The 15,742-nt window shown below is 44.0% G+C and overlaps 1 protein-coding gene across 1 annotated transcript in view; it reads left to right on the forward strand.

The window, feature by feature from the left end:
* Positions 1 to 15,742, forward strand: part of KCNK13 (potassium two pore domain channel subfamily K member 13) — a 124,283-nt gene that overhangs the window by 47,846 nt on the left and 60,695 nt on the right.

The following is a 15,742-nucleotide window of genomic DNA, read 5'->3' on the forward strand; positions in this document are numbered from 1 at the left end:
GACCCAACTGGAGAAATCATGTGAAAAGTTAAGCATAGTAGTTGGTCTTGCTGTCACATGAATCAGAGGCACAAGTGCAGAGACTGTAGTCATGTGGAACACTCTGTTATTTGAGATGGCCATCCAGATAATCCTGAACACTGTGTATTTATTTGATTTAGAGTGCCAGCAAAAATTAAAGCACAAAATGTAAAACATCTGAGAAAACTTACAGCCCCCTACCCCAAGAGTGTATCTGGGAAAGAGCCCCCAATGCTTTGAAAACTTAAGAATCCCCTATCATGAAGTTTGCCTGTTCTATAATTGTAAAATTGTTAGTTTCCTTCTTCAGTCTCTAGTAAGAATGTTTAATTTCTTTTCTAATAAAAAAAATACCTATAGATGAAAAAAAAATTAGGTTCTAGGCTCAGATAAATGCAGACATGTATACATAAATATCCAGTGAGACATTTGGAAGTTGTACAGGATGCAGGACTTCCTTTTCTTTTTTTTTTTTTTCTTTTTTTGTAGGTGGAGTCTCGCTCTGTCGCCCAGGCTAGAGTGCAGTGGCACCATCTCCGCTCACTGCAAGCTCCGCCTCCCGTGTTCACGCCATTCTCCTGCCTCAGCCTCCCGAGTAGCTGGGACTACAGGCGCCTGCCACCACGCCTGGCTAATTTTTTGCATTTTTTAGTAGAGACAGGGTTTCATCATGTTAGCCAGGATGGTCTCGATCTCCTGACATCATGATCCACCTGCCTCGGCCTCCTAAAGTGCTGGGATTACAGGCGTGAGCCACCGTGCCCAGCGCTTTTGTGTGTGTGTGTATGAGAAAGGACTTGCTCTGTCACCCAGGCTGGAGTGCAGTGGTCCAGTCACCGCCCACTGTAGCCTCAGCCTCCCAGGTTCAGGTGATCCTCCCACCTCAACCTCCTGAGCAGCTGAGACCACAGGCATGCACTACCACAACGAGCTAATTTTTGTATTTTTTGTAGAGACAGGATTTCGCCATGTTGCCCAGGCTGGTCTCGAAATCCGAGGCTCAAGTGATCCATCTGTCTCAGCCTCCCAAAGTGCTGGGATTATACGCGTGAACCACCTCACCTAGCCAGGATATTTATTTAATGTGCTGGACATGTAACAGCCCTACCCACTCCACACTAAATGCCAATCATTGTGACAGCCAAACCACCTGCCGAACTCAAATTTCCTGAATGGCCTGTAGGGGCAGTGCAGCCCCTGTTGAGGACTATCTTTAAGGAACCCAGAGGTGTGCTACTACAGCTTTAATGAGCATGCAGATTACCAGCAAGACTGTATAAAAATGCACCTGAGCCAGTGTGGTGGCTCACGCCTGTAATCCCAGCACTTTGGGAGGCCAAAGCGGGTAGATCACTTGAGGTCAGAGGTTCGAGACCAGCCTTGCCAACATGGTAAAACCCCGTCTCTACTAAAAATACAAAAATTAGCCCGGTGTGGTGGCAGGCACCTGTAATCTCAGCTACTCGGGAGGCAGAAGTTGCAGTGAGTCGACATCATGCCACAACAATCCAGCCTGGGGAACAGAGTGAGTCTTTGTCTCCAAAAAAGAAAAAAAAAAAAAAGCAACTGATTCAGGAGCTCTAGAGTGGGACCTGGGATTTTGCATTCCAGGTGATGCCACTGCTGCTAGTCTGGGGCCACACGTTGAGTAGCAAGGACATAAGGAGTCACACAGTGCCTCCTGAGCTAAGTGTTTGTGGATTCAGGGCATGTCTTTCTAAAGCGGCATGTCTTTGAGAGCCACATGCTGTTGAATCTCCTGGGATACTTAACAAATATGCATATCCCTGGCCAGGTGCAGTGACTCATGCCTGTAATCCCAGCACTTTGAGAAGCCAAGGCGGGCAGATCACCTGAGGTCAGGAATTTGAGACCAGCCTGGCCAACATGGTGAAACCCTGTCTCTACTAAAACTACAAAAATTAGCTGGATGTGGTGGCAGGCACCTGTAATCCCAGCTACTCAGGAGGCTGAGGCAGGAGAGTCGTTTGAATTCGGGAGGCAGAGGTTGCAGTGAGCTGAGATGGTGCCATTGCACTCCAGCCTGGATGACAAGAGCAAGACTTTGTCTCAAACACACACACACACACACACACACACACACACACACACACACACACACACACACACACACACACACACATCCCTGAGTCTCTGAGTCTTCCTCTGAACTCTCTGATCAGGAACTCCCTGCAGTAGCCTATTAACACTTAATTCCCTGTTGCCTTAAAGCCACTAAGCTGAGAACCCCAACTTCATTTCTAGGCATCTCCAGATCTTGTGGATCTTTGCAAAACAAAGCTCTAGTTCTCCATCCAAATCTCAGATTCTATGCAAGTCAAGAAACTGTCCTGAAGTGTCAGATAGAGGCTGGAGAGTTGGCCACCCACTGAGGTTCTGGACATTTTCTGTTTCTTGACTGGGTATTGGTTACAAAGATGCTCAAGCCATTTATACATTTATTCACTTTTCTTCCCGAATGTATGTTACATTTCACATATACACAGAGAAGAGGTCCTCTCCTTATTGGCTCTAGGAGATGTGGTTGATTAGCTCAGGGAAAGAATGAGGGGAATTGTTAGTTGCTACTCAAGCCCAGTTATTTCCCAGCTGTGTCCTTATTCAGTGAATTTCATTGATTGTAGTCGGGCAGTGGGAGAGGACAGTATGGAAGACAGTGAAATGTTCGCTTTTGTTGTCCTGAGACCAAGCAGAGATGTTGACCTGCACTTCTTTGGAGAAGGTTATCTGGGACATCTGGAGAAGGGGCTGAGCCCTTTCGTCTCTAGATGTAGAATGTCCCTCTTGTCCCTCCCTGTGACATCACTGCCCCAGATGGCTTGGCCACAATAATAAAGCCACTTTCCCTCTGTGCAGGCAGTTGTTTACCGTGGAGTATTACAGCTAAACCTTCTCTTGTGACTATTTTTTTACCTAAATAAATAAGGTGACTGATTTCTTCAGGTGAATCAACTTCTCTAGTAATTTTCTGGCCCCACCCCTTCCATGCATCCCTTACAGGTGGGTCACTCGGCCACCTCCAGGTTCTTAAGGGAGAATCTACTCCTCCTGGGGAGTCTAAGGATCCTAGGCTAGTTGTTCAGCAGAAAATCAGCCTTGGGGCTGGCCCCACCCTGACCTTATATTCCAATTCTGGGAACTAGGACGTCTTCTCTTAGACCAAGGCTCTGCCTCAGCACCATGTCTGGTCCCTGTGTCTTCACCTGGAATTCAGCCAAACATCCTGCCCTGCTTGTTCTCCTTGGCCCTTCTTACCTTTTTCTCACATTCCTGCACCATCCTGTGTGTCCCTAGCAATGCCATTTACGTTGTGTTCCATGGGTAAGGCAGTGCCACTGACATGCAGGGACTCCCACCCACCAAGTGAAGCTTTTAAAAAGTTTTTTAAAATGAAGCAGATCATTTCACTCACTTGACTCATCATCTATTCTTGCTCTGCTGGTTCATGCGTGAACACAAACATCCAGAAGAACTGGATGAGCAATGCAGTTGATTCATCCCGGCCAGTAGAGCGTCTCTAGAGTATCTGAGAAGAGCCATTCAATTCTTCCACGGCTCAACTACAAACAATGCAAATCATCAATCTTGTAGTCGTTGCTGCAAATATTATTGGTAGAAAAAACGCAAAAGGAAATACAATAGTTAAAATTGCAAGTGATAAAAATTTGTTGCAAATGAGAAACTACAGAAAGTAAACGTGGTACAGTTGAAAAGTACAATTGAACTGCAAAAAATTAAATGTGATAGAAAACTGAAATGAAATAAAAGCAACAGAAGGAAAAATGCACATGGTAAAATTGTTGTTTTAATCAATAGAAGGATCACATCTTGGCAAACCTGGATATGCGGAATTTGATTCAGGAAAATCGATCTTGGTGGAAATGTGATCATCCAAGGAAATTCAGATTGTCAAAAACCATGATGGACAGCATTCATATAGACAAAAAGTAATTGACGAACCAAATATTTTTGGTAAAGTTTATTGTAAAAAATCTGTTGAAAAGATTTTTTTTTAAATTTTTTTTTAAGACAGGGTCTCGCTCTGTCGCCCAGGTTGGAGGGCAGTGGTGCCGTCACAGCTCTTTGCAGCCTCATCCTTCTGGGCTCAAGCAATCATTTCACCCCAACCTCCTGAGTAGCTGGGACCACAGATGTGTGCCACCATGCCCTGCTAATTTTTTGTATTTTTTGTAGAGACAGGGTTTTGCCATATTGCCCAGGCTAGGCTAGTCTTTAACTCCTGAGCTCAAGCAATCTTCCCTCCTCAGCCTCCCAAAGGGCTAGGATTACAGGCATGAGCCATTGCACCTGGTTGAAAAGGTTTTTTTTTTTTTTGATGGAAAAACATGGTACTGGTTTACCTGCATGGAAAAATTGTTCGAAGAATTAAAGTAGCTTGTAATGGAATTCACTGAGGAAAATGCTGTCTCAATACAATTTCTTCAGTGGTAAAATTCAGATGAAAAAATACATTCATATTCATAAAGACAAAACAAAAATGTTTTTAAGTTTAAAGCACCAATTGAATCAAATAGAGTGTTTGAAAATGGTGGGGTACAAATGAAACCTGATGACTAAATCAACACACCATCTTCTGTTGGATCCTGGAGCAGAAAAAGGATGTTGACGAAAAATAGGTGAAATCCAAATGAAGTCTGGAGTTTGCTGGGTAGTAACGTACTAATGGTGGTGTTTTGAGTTTTGATCCATGTGCCATGGTAATGTAAGAGCTTAACATTAGAAGAAACCAAAAGGGACCGGGCATAGTGGCTCACGCCTGTAATCCCAGCACTTTGAGAGGCTGAGCCGGGAGGATCATCTGAGGTCAGGCATTCCAGACCAGCCTGACCAACATGGTGAAACCCCATCTCCACTAAAAATACAAAAATTAGCCGAGCATGGTGGCATGTGCTTGTAGTCCCAGCTACTTGGGAAGCTGAGGCAGGAGAATCACTTGAACCCAGGAGGAGGAGGTTGCAGTGAGCCAAGATCACGCCACTGCATTCCAGCCCGGAGGACAGAGTGAGACCGTCTCCAAAGAAAAAAAAAAGAAAAGAATGAAAGAAAAAGAAACCTACAGGGATATATATACAAGAACTTTCTTTTTTATCTTTGCAACTTTTCTGTAAGTCTAAAATTATTCCCCAAAATATGGTGGGGTCAAAATACCCTAGACCAAAGAAAAAGCAAACTCGAATTTTCACTGCAGCTCTTCCTTGAGTACCTTGGCTCACTTCCCAGTGGATCCCCTTAGCTGTGCCAATTTATTTCCAATTTCTATCTAGAGTATCATAGTTGTTACCACCCTTCCCTTCACCACCCTTTGTGGACTTGTGTGTACTTCCAGCCACCAGCCTCTCCCCACATATCTATACTTGGGCTCCAGACAGCTTCCTGTTGTTTCTCCCTGCACCCAGACCCCCTTGGACTTCCCTGGGTGTAGACCAGGGCGTTCAGACTTGGCTGCACATTGGAATCACCTGAGGCGCTTTAACAACTACTGACATCTGGTTGCCACCCACAGAGATTCTGATTTGAGTGGTCTGGGGCATGACCTGGGCGTTGGGATTTTAAAACCTCCCCAGGTGATTCTAAGGGGCAGCCAAGTTTGAGAAAATGTTGTCAACCTACCTAGAAATTCCTCTGGTCCTGGGAGAGTCCGGTTAAGCCTGGCCTTAATTACAGCAGACCTTCCTCATCCTCAGGACCATGGAGGTCACCTCGTTCTAAGGTAGATGCCTGCACGTGTATATTGCTCCCAATCTTTTTTCATGTATGTTAATTACAGCCTCCGGGCAGGGATTTTATTCCATGCATCTTTGTGTCTCCACCACCAGGAGGTGCACGCTCCTGATTCTCTGGGTGTTCTTGTGCATCATCCTTGAGAGTGAGACCTAGGTTGTTGGTCTCTCTCCTGGAAACAGATGGCAGTGGCTGTCCTGAGGGATTTCGTTGCTAGTTGAGCATCGCCAGTGCTCACCAGGTAGCAGCCTCTCAGTGCGGGTTTCTCCTTCTGCTAGGTGGCCCCTCTTTCTGCATGCAGGTGCAGAATCACCTCACTTTCTCTGCAGAGCAGAGACTTTGGAGTGCCCTCCAAGTGTGGCCTCTGCAAAACCAGCTCTCTTGTTTGCACTTAAATCCAAAGTCAGATCCAAATCACTTGAATTCTACCAACCCAGTGCAGATTCTGGCAACCAGGAAGAATTGCACCTTCAAAATTTTGGGACTGGGACCTGGTCTCATTTCAGCTCCTGAATGTAAGTGTTCCCAAACACAGAGAGGAGTTTTGGCGTTTCATTGTTTTGGGGTTTTGTTGGTTGGTTTGTTCATAACAGCAGTAGACGGACTCTACACCAGAGCGACTGAGTGTGAATCTCTGAAGGGTAATTACTGGGGATCTGAGTTGTAAATGTTCCTCACATGATTCTGGAAGAGCCAGCCCGCTGCTGCTGGTCACTGGGCTCCACTGAGAACTGCATCACTACAAAGCACCAAGGGCCCTGATTCAGAACCAGGGGATCCTCAAGAAAAATCTCCTGTGAAACTTACAAAGAAGTCATGCCCAAGCCTCATCCTGGAGAGCTGGAGTCAGAAGGTTCCAGGTGGTGCTGAACATCTTCTTGTGTTTTATAAACTCCACAGTCAATTCAGATGTCTGACCCAGGAGCCCTTTCTGTAAACGGCCAGCCAGCAAATATTTTAGGCTTGCAGACCATATGGTCTCTGTTGCAACTGCTCAACTTTACGACTGGAGCCTGAAAGCAGCCATGAGTTTACGTGAATGAACATGTACAAGTGGGTTCCAATAACATGTTATTTAAAAAAAAAAAAAAAAAAAAACAGGCAACAGGCCAATCTAGATTGTGGGCCATGGTTTGTCCACCCTGATAAAACCACCTGGAGAGCTATAAAGTGTTCTTTTATGTCCAGGCAATTAAATCAGAATCTCTGTGGGTAGTGCCCAGGCGTTGCTATTTATTAAAAGCTCTTCAGGTGATTTTCAATCAGCCAGGATTAAGAACCACGGCTGTAATGCATGGTCATTGCACTCCTCATTCTGAGGAACAGCATCTTGCTCTGATACAGTGTTTAAACTGCTCCAGAAGGTTCTGTGTTTCTTTGTATGTTATTTGCTTGCTTTGTTTTCATTAAATGGAATGATTCCAAACATATTTTTCTACGCCTGCCTGCCAAAAAAAAAATTGTATTGAGATATGACCCATCTACAGTCGAGGGTGTAAATCTAAAGTGTACAGATTGATGAGTTTTGACATTCATTGTTTGCACGCTTCTTCACATATATCTTAGCCATGTAACTACACAGATCGAAACATAAGAACGCTCAAAGGAGTCCTTTTCTCCCTTCTCAGGCAATAGTCTCCTGAAGATGTTTGAAGCCTGCCTTTAAATCTGTCTTCTCTCTGAATGGATGTCACTAAGTCACCAAGTATTTGGCAATGTGCCCATAAATATTCTCAGCATTATGGGGGCAAAAGCAAGCATGGCTGTGGTTGAGATTTTCTATTGCACAGTTTAGTTATAAACTATTGCACAGTGATAGCAATTTTCAGTTGCTATGGTAGACCGCGTCCCTGAAAAGGCAGTTCCGTGTGCCCTGTTGGCTCATGTACATCAGGGGACAATGAGGGCTGTCAAGCAGCAAGCAGCCTGTAAGCAGCAGGCCCAGCTAGCTCAGCTCACAAAACCTCCATGGATGCTTTGGGAAAGGAAACAAGCCCAAGTGGATTTAGACCGCTCATTACAACACAGCAGGCAGAATGAGCTTTGGGTTTGCAAAGGTTCCCCTTGCCCCCCGATTCCCAGGAGGCCATGCGCAGCAGGCCAGGTGAAGGCTGCATACCCCACGGGTCTGTGTCACAACTGCTCAGGAAATCCCCAATCTTACAAGGGGTTGCAAGCAAATGTGCTCATCTTTTCTCCCACTGCTCCCATGCACATACATAAATTAACCATGTCAAAATACACCTTATCTTTAGAGAATATATTCCAAGACCCCAGATGGATGGTTTAAGTCTCAGATACTACTGAACCCTATATGATACTGTGTTTCTTGCACATACATATCTATAATAAAGTTTAATTTATAAGGCACAGGAAGAGATTAACAACAATAAGAATAAAATATAACAATTATAACAATAGCCAGCGTCACTACTCTCATGCTTCTGAGCCATTGTTAAGAAAAAGAAGGGTGACTTGATACAAGCACTACCATCAGTGGATCTGATGGCCTAGACAGTTACTCATTGACTCAGGGGAAACAGTGTATACAGCTGGACAAAGGGATGATCATGTCTGAAGTGAGACAAAGTCGGACAGTGAGAGAGCTCATCATGCTCCTTAGAACGGCATTCAATTTAAAACTTAGGAATTGGGCTGGGTGCGGTGGCTCACACCTGTAATCCCAGCACTTTGGGAGGCTGAGGCGGGTGGATCACCTGAGATCAGGAGTTTGAGACCAGCCTGGTCAACATGGTGAAACCCTGTCTCTACTCAAAATACAAAAATTAGCCAGGCGTGGTGGCGGGCGCCTGTAGTCCCAGCTACTCAGGAGGCCAAGGCAAGAGAATGGCATGAACCCGGGAGGCGGAGCTTGCAGTGAGCCGAGATCGCGCCACTGCACTCCAGCCTGAGTGACAGAGCAAGACTCCGTCTCAAGAAAAAAAAAAAAAAAGGAATTGTTTATTTCTGGAATTTTTCATTTAATATTTTTGGACCATAGTTGACCATAGGTAACTGAAACCTCAGAAAGCAAAACCTTAGGTAAGAGGGGACCACTTGTATACAATGAAGTGGTGCTTAGTACATTCACAGTGTTGTGAACCCATTACCTCTATCCAGTTCCAAAGCATTTTCATTGCCCCCAGTGAAAACCACATACCCCTTGAATAGTTACTCCTCATTTGCTCTTCCCTTCAGCCCCCTGGCAACCACCAGCTTGTGTTCTCTCTGTATGGATATATCTATCCTAGACAGTTCTCATTAAATGGAATCCTTCAACATGTGACCTTTTGTGTCTGGCTCCGTTTCTTACCCACACAACAGGTGGGTTCGATTGCTTGGCCAGTGACTGTTCAATGACTACAACCAAGGAGGGCTTAACAAAGAGATTTTATTACTTGCAGCAAGTAAGGAGAACACTGGGATAGTTCCCAAAGCAGTGGCTCCCCAAATAATGGTGAAAACAGGGCTTTTATTGGGCTGGTAGCTGAGTTATCGTATGTAAAGGTAAAGTAAATGCAGTGAAGGCACTGTCACCGATCATGCTTCTAAATATGTGTGTAGGAAATGGTGAATAAGCAAGCTCCTTCCTGGGAGGAGAGTTTAGTATGGTAATGAGGGGAGTTGGGCGAAGTTCATCTCCAACCCAGGCATCTCTGGATCCAACCCATGTTTGTTTTCTAGGGCTGAGTTTCTTCCTGGAACTTTTTTGAAACATCAAGAACTTAAGATGTAACAGTTACAAGTACGTACTTTTTCACAGGGCATACCCATAGTTCCGGGATTCTGGGTTACACTTTCACTTAGCTTAATATTTTCAAGGTTTATCCACATTGTAGCATGATTCAGTACTTCATAGTGTATGCACGTGTGGTTTTCCACCTTTGGGCTATTATGAATAGTGCTGCTATGGACATTCCTGTACAGGTATTTGAGTACTTGTTTTCAATAGTTTTGGATGTTTAAGAGTAGAATTGCTGGGTTATAGGATAATTCTGTTTAACTTTTTGAGGAACTGCCATACCATTTTCCACAACAACGGCAACATCTTACATCCCCACGGGAATGCACAAGAGTTCCAGTTTCCCTGCATCCTGGCCAACACTTGTTATTTTCATTTTTTAAAATAACCAAAATCAGACTCAAACTGAAGGAAAATAGAGACATGAAAAACCATTCAAAAGATCAACAAATCCAGGAGTTGGTTTTTTGAAAAAATTACTAAGATAGACAGTCTGCTAGCTAGACTAATAAAGAAGAAAAGAGAGAACATCCAAATAAACACAACTAGAAATGGCAAAGAGGATGTTACCACTGACCCCACAGAAATAAAAATAACCATCAGAGACTGCTTTGAACACCTGTATGCACACAAACTAGGAAACCTAAAGGAGATGGATACTTTCCTGGACACATACACCCTCCTAAGACTGAACCAGGAAGAAACTGATTCCCTGTACAGACCAATAACAAGCTCCAAAATTGATTCAGTAATAAATAGCCTACCAATCAAAAAAAAGCACAGGACCAGATGCATTCACATCTGAATTCTACCAGATGTACAAAGAGTTGCTGGTAGCATTCCTACTGAAACTATTCCAAAATATTGAGGAGGAAGGACTCCTCCCCAACTCATTCTATGAGGCCAGGGTCATTCTGACACCCAAACCTGTCAGAGATGCAACAAAAAAAGAAAACTTCAGGTTAATATCCTTGATTAACATTGATGCAAAAGTCCTCAATAAAATACCTGTAAACTGAATCAAGCAGTACATCAAAAACTAATCCACCACGATCAAGTAGGCTTCATTTCCGGGATGCAAGGTTGGTTCAACATATGCAAATCAATAAATAATCATCACATAAACAGAACTAGTTACTAGAAAAATGCAAATTAAAACCACAGAGATATACCAGTTCATACCCACTAGGATGGCTGTCATTTTTCGTTTATTTCTTTATTTAGAGACCAAGTCTCACTCAGTTGCCCAGGCTGGAGTGCAGTGGCATGATCTTGGCTCGCTGTAAGCTCCACCTCACAGGTTCAAACAATTCTCCTGCCTCAGCCTCCCAAGTAGCTAGGATTACAGGCACCCACCACCATGCCTGGCTAATATTTGTATTTTTAGTAGAGACAAGGTTTCACCATGTTGGCCAGGCTGGTCTCGAACTCCTGACCTCAAGTGATTCGCCCATCTTGGCATCCCAAAGTGTTGGAATTATATGTGTGGAGCACTGCACCTGGCCTTCTGTTTATTTTTTAACTTAAAAAAATTTAGGTTCAGGGGTACATGTTCAGGTTTGTTATATAAGTAAATGTGTGTCACAGGAGTTTTCTGTACAAATTATTTCATCACTCAGGTACTAAGACTGGTACTCAATAGTTATTTTTTCTGCTCCTCTCCCTCCTCCCACTCTCCACCCTCAGGTAGGTCCCAGTGTCTGTTGTTCTCCTGTATGTGTCCATGTGTTCTCATCATTTAGCTCCCATTTATAAGTGACAACATGCAGTATTTGGTTTTCTGTTGCTGTGTTAGTTTGCTAAGGATAATGGCCTCCAGCTCCATCTATGTTCCCACAGAAGACATGATCTTATTCTTTTTATGACTGCATAGTATTCCATGTGTGATGTGTGTGTGTCTGTGCACTATTCCAGTGAGGATAACCGAGTCTCCCCACAAGAGTTTACTTTGAGTTTTATCTGCTGTATTAGTCCATTCTCACGCTGCTATAAAGAACTGCCCGAGATTGGGTAACTTACAAGGGAAAGAGGTTTAATTGGCTCACAGTTCTAAATGGCTGGGGAGGCCTCAGGAAAACTTATAATCATGGCGGAAGGGGAAGCAAACACGTCCTTCTTCACATGGCGACAGGACAGAGAAGTGAGTGCCACCAGGGAAAATGTCAGACATTTATAAAACCATCAGATCTTGTGAGAACTCACTCACTATCATGAGAACGGCATGGGGGGAACTGACCCCCGTGATTCATTTACCTCCCACTGGGTCCTTCTCACAATCTGTGGGATTATGGGATTAAAATATACGATGAGATTCGGGTGGGGACACAAAGCCAAATCACATCATTCTGCCCCTGGCCCCTCCCAAATCTCACGTCCTCACATTTCAAAACACAATCATGCCCTTCAAACAGGCCCTCAAAGTCTCAATTCATTCCAGCATTAGCTCAAAAGTCCAAGTCTAAAGTTTCATCTGAGACTTCCGCCTATGAGCCTGTAAAATCAAAAGCAAGTTAGTTACTTCCTAGATACAATGGGGTTACAGAATTGGATAAATACACCCATTGCAGTCTGTGGCTTGGGAGGTGATTGCAGTTGTTGAGGGAGAGATGGTGGTGGCATTGGCCACAGGAGAAATGGACTCACTGGAGGGTGATTTGGAGTCCATTGTCACTAGGACTTGAAGGACTGAACATAACAATGAGGGTGAGGGAGGCAACCAGCCGACGTCTAGGTTTCTGGCTCACTACCGAGGTAGGAACCACTTTGGAGAGCATGCTGCACAGAGTAAGAATAATATATGTGCCTTATCAGAATTGGCCGTTTGTGTAAATATTGACTTTCATCGACAGGTTTCTGTTAAATTAATTAAAGAGAATGTTTTGTAAAAGGGATAGAAGAGAAGTTGCTGAAGCAGCACTTGGCAGCCTCTGTCCTTTGCCTCCCTGTGAGCACCGTGGCTTCCTTAGGATGTGTTTTACACCCACATCAGGAAAACCTTCTGGGGAGGGATGTCGTTACACCGCGGCAGTGTCATTAGCTAAATGGTGTTTGATCATTCCCAAGCATTGTAATGGGATAGCTGAATCCTTAAGCAAAATAGGTCTCCTGGGTCCTGTTTCTGTTCTTTATTATTGGCTGTTTTATATTAACGCTATTTTCTCCCATGATAAATGTAGTATATGCTCATTATAGAAAAAAATCAGGAGCCCAGAGCAGCAAAGGTCAGGAGGGAAATCACTCATAGCCCATTGTTAAAGCACCCACTTTATTAGTATCTTTTTGGATTTCCTTTCAGCCTTACCTTTATGCTTTTTATTTTATTTTATTTTGAGGCAGAGTCTTGCTCTGTCGCCCAGGCTGGAGTGCAGTGGTGCAATCTCAGCTCACTGCAACCTCTGCCTTCCAGGTTCAAGTGATTTTCCTGCCTCAGCCTCCTGAGTAGCTGGGATTGCAGGCATGCAACACCACGCCCAGCTAATTTTTGTATTTTTAGTAGAGATGGAGTTTCACCATGTTGGCTAGGCTGGTCTCGAACCCCTGACCTCCCTGCCCGCCTCTGCCTCCCAAAGTGCTGGGATTACAGGTGTGAGCCACCATGCCCGGCAGATGCATTTTTAACCTATGTATTTTATATCTTTTTCTTAAGGAACTGCCATCACGTAAACGTTTTCCACAATTTTAATAGCTTCATCAGAGTCTATGATGGGCATGTACTATATTTTATTTGTCCCCCCTTACTGGACATTTAGATTTTCACTGATTTTTTCAGTTACATATAATGCTATAAGTAATGTACTTATGGATAAAGCTATTTCTGTATTTAGCAGCTTTTCCTCAGAAGTGAGTAACAGAAGTGAAATTTCTGGATAATAGGGTATGGATATTTTAAAGACTTTTCACCCGTAATTTTTTTTTTTTTTTTTTTTTTTTTGAGACGGAATCTTACCCTATCACCCAGGCTGGAGTGTAGTGGCGCAATCTCAGCTCACTGCAACCTCCACCTCCCGGGTTCAAGTGATTCTCCTGCCTCAGCCTCAGCCTCCCAAGTAGCTGGGAATACAGGTGCCCACCACCACACCTGGCTAAATTTTTTTTGTATTTTTGGTGGAGACAGGGTTTCACCATGTTGGCCAGGGTGGCCTCAAACTCCTGACCTCAGTTCACCCATAATTTGACATTGCTTTGCAAAAGGTTTGTACTCACTTATTGTTTAAGGATGGAGTGTGAAATTGTTGGATTTTGTTTGCGACATGATATTCACAAACTGGCACAAGGCACTCAGTGAACATGAAAAAAAAGAAACTATAACTTGGAGGAGACCAAAGGTATTATAAAACTAATTTTTAAAATATACCTGAACTGATAGAAGAAAAGGTTTGCATGGTTTGCTCTGTGACACTGTTCATTCATTCAATACATACCTAATAAGCCTTCATATCCATATCAAAATCAGGCAGGCTGTGGGAAAATCTGGTAGATTTCCCAGCACAGTTCCGTCACACACTATCTCAGCGCTCTCATGGAGTGGCATTTTTCAGATGAAGACTCCAAAACCTGTTAACTTAGTCAAGATCACATGGCCAATTGGTGGCAGAGCTGGGACATAAACCCAGGGTCACAGCTGCTTTAATTGTATTTATTGAACTATAGCTATATTCAGACAACCTGATAAGCATCAGGGAAACGAAGGTGAGAAGGCAAATCCCATCCCCAGGAACTTGCACTCACTGAGGAAGCTCAAAGGCACCTGGTGCTTGGAATCTGTATCAGATAGGGCAGCCATAACCAAGCCACTGGGTGGCTTAAACAACAGAAGTTTATTTTCTTACAATTCTGAAGGCTGGGAGTTTGAGATCAAGGTATCAGCAGGATTGGTCTCATCTGAGACCTCTCTCCTTGGCTTGCAGATGACTGCCTTCTGCCTGTGTCTCCACGTGGTCTTCCCTCCGTGTGTGTCTGGGTCCTGATCTCCTTTTCTTATAAGGACACCAGCCAGATTGGATTAGGGCCCACGCTAAAGATCTTGTTTTCATTTAAGTACTTCCTTAAAGACCCTGTCTCCAAATACAGTCACATTCTGAGGTATTGACAGGTTAGGACTTTGACATGGGAATTTGGGGTGGACACAATTCGGTCCATAACAAAAGGCAATAGAATGAGAAAAGTTGCCAGTCCTCAGTTATGAGATATGGCTATTGTTATTATTATTTTTTGAGACAGGGTCTCATTCTGTTGCTCAGACTGGAGTGCCATGATCATGGCTCACTGCAGCTTCAAACTCCTGAGCTCAAGTGTTCCTCCTGACCCAGCCTCCCATGTAGCTGGGACTATAGCCATGCACCACCACACCTGACTAATTAAAAGAAAAATTTCTGTAGAGATGGGGTCTCACTATGTTGCCCAGGTGGAGACAGGGCTAATTCTAAGCCAGTGACCCAATCCCAGCTGCACTTTCAAATCACCTGGGCAGTTCTTAACAGATAGCAATGCCTCCAGAGATTCGGACTTAATGGGTCTCTGAGGGGCCTTGGCATAGATACTTTGTAAAAGCTCCTTGCTGATTCTAATGTGTATCCAGGACCAAGAACCTTGTTTCACTGAAATGCCAAAGAGAAATCTGAGCTGCTTTCATTATCCTACACTGTCATGCTTTCTGCCCAGCAAACAATTAGTTTTTCATGGATAGGATACTTTCTAATCAGCAAAATATCAGCACAGCAGCAGAATTGTGCATCTCCAATAAATGTGCACCCAGCTCGCAGCGTTCTTTAGCTCTTTCATTCATTAAAGTCATTAGTCATTTGTTGAATGCCTGTGATACGTAGACACTGTGCTGATGGAATAGGCCCAATAATGGCCCCTGCCCCAAGACAGGTTCCATTCCCTGGAACCTGCAAATAGGGAGATTATCCTGCATTCTCCAGGTACACTCAACTTAATCGCATGAGGTCTTAAAAGCAGAGAATCTTTCCTAGCAGAGGTCAGAGAAATATAAGAAAAGCAGAAGAGATTCAAAGCATGAAATGGATCACACCCACCATTGCTGCCTTTTAGATGGAGAAAGGGGATCCCCAGCCAGGAAATGTGGGCAGCCTCAATAAGCCAGGAACTGGAGCTGGCGACAGACTTCAGCTGGTAGCCCACAAGGAAACAGGGACCTCAGTCCTGCAACCACAAGGAATTGAATTCTGTGGGCAACAGAATGAGCAAGGAAAT

This window comes from Macaca mulatta, chromosome 7 (assembly GCF_049350105.2).
Source record: "Macaca mulatta isolate MMU2019108-1 chromosome 7, T2T-MMU8v2.0, whole genome shotgun sequence".
Lineage (NCBI taxonomy): Eukaryota > Metazoa > Chordata > Mammalia > Primates > Cercopithecidae > Macaca > Macaca mulatta.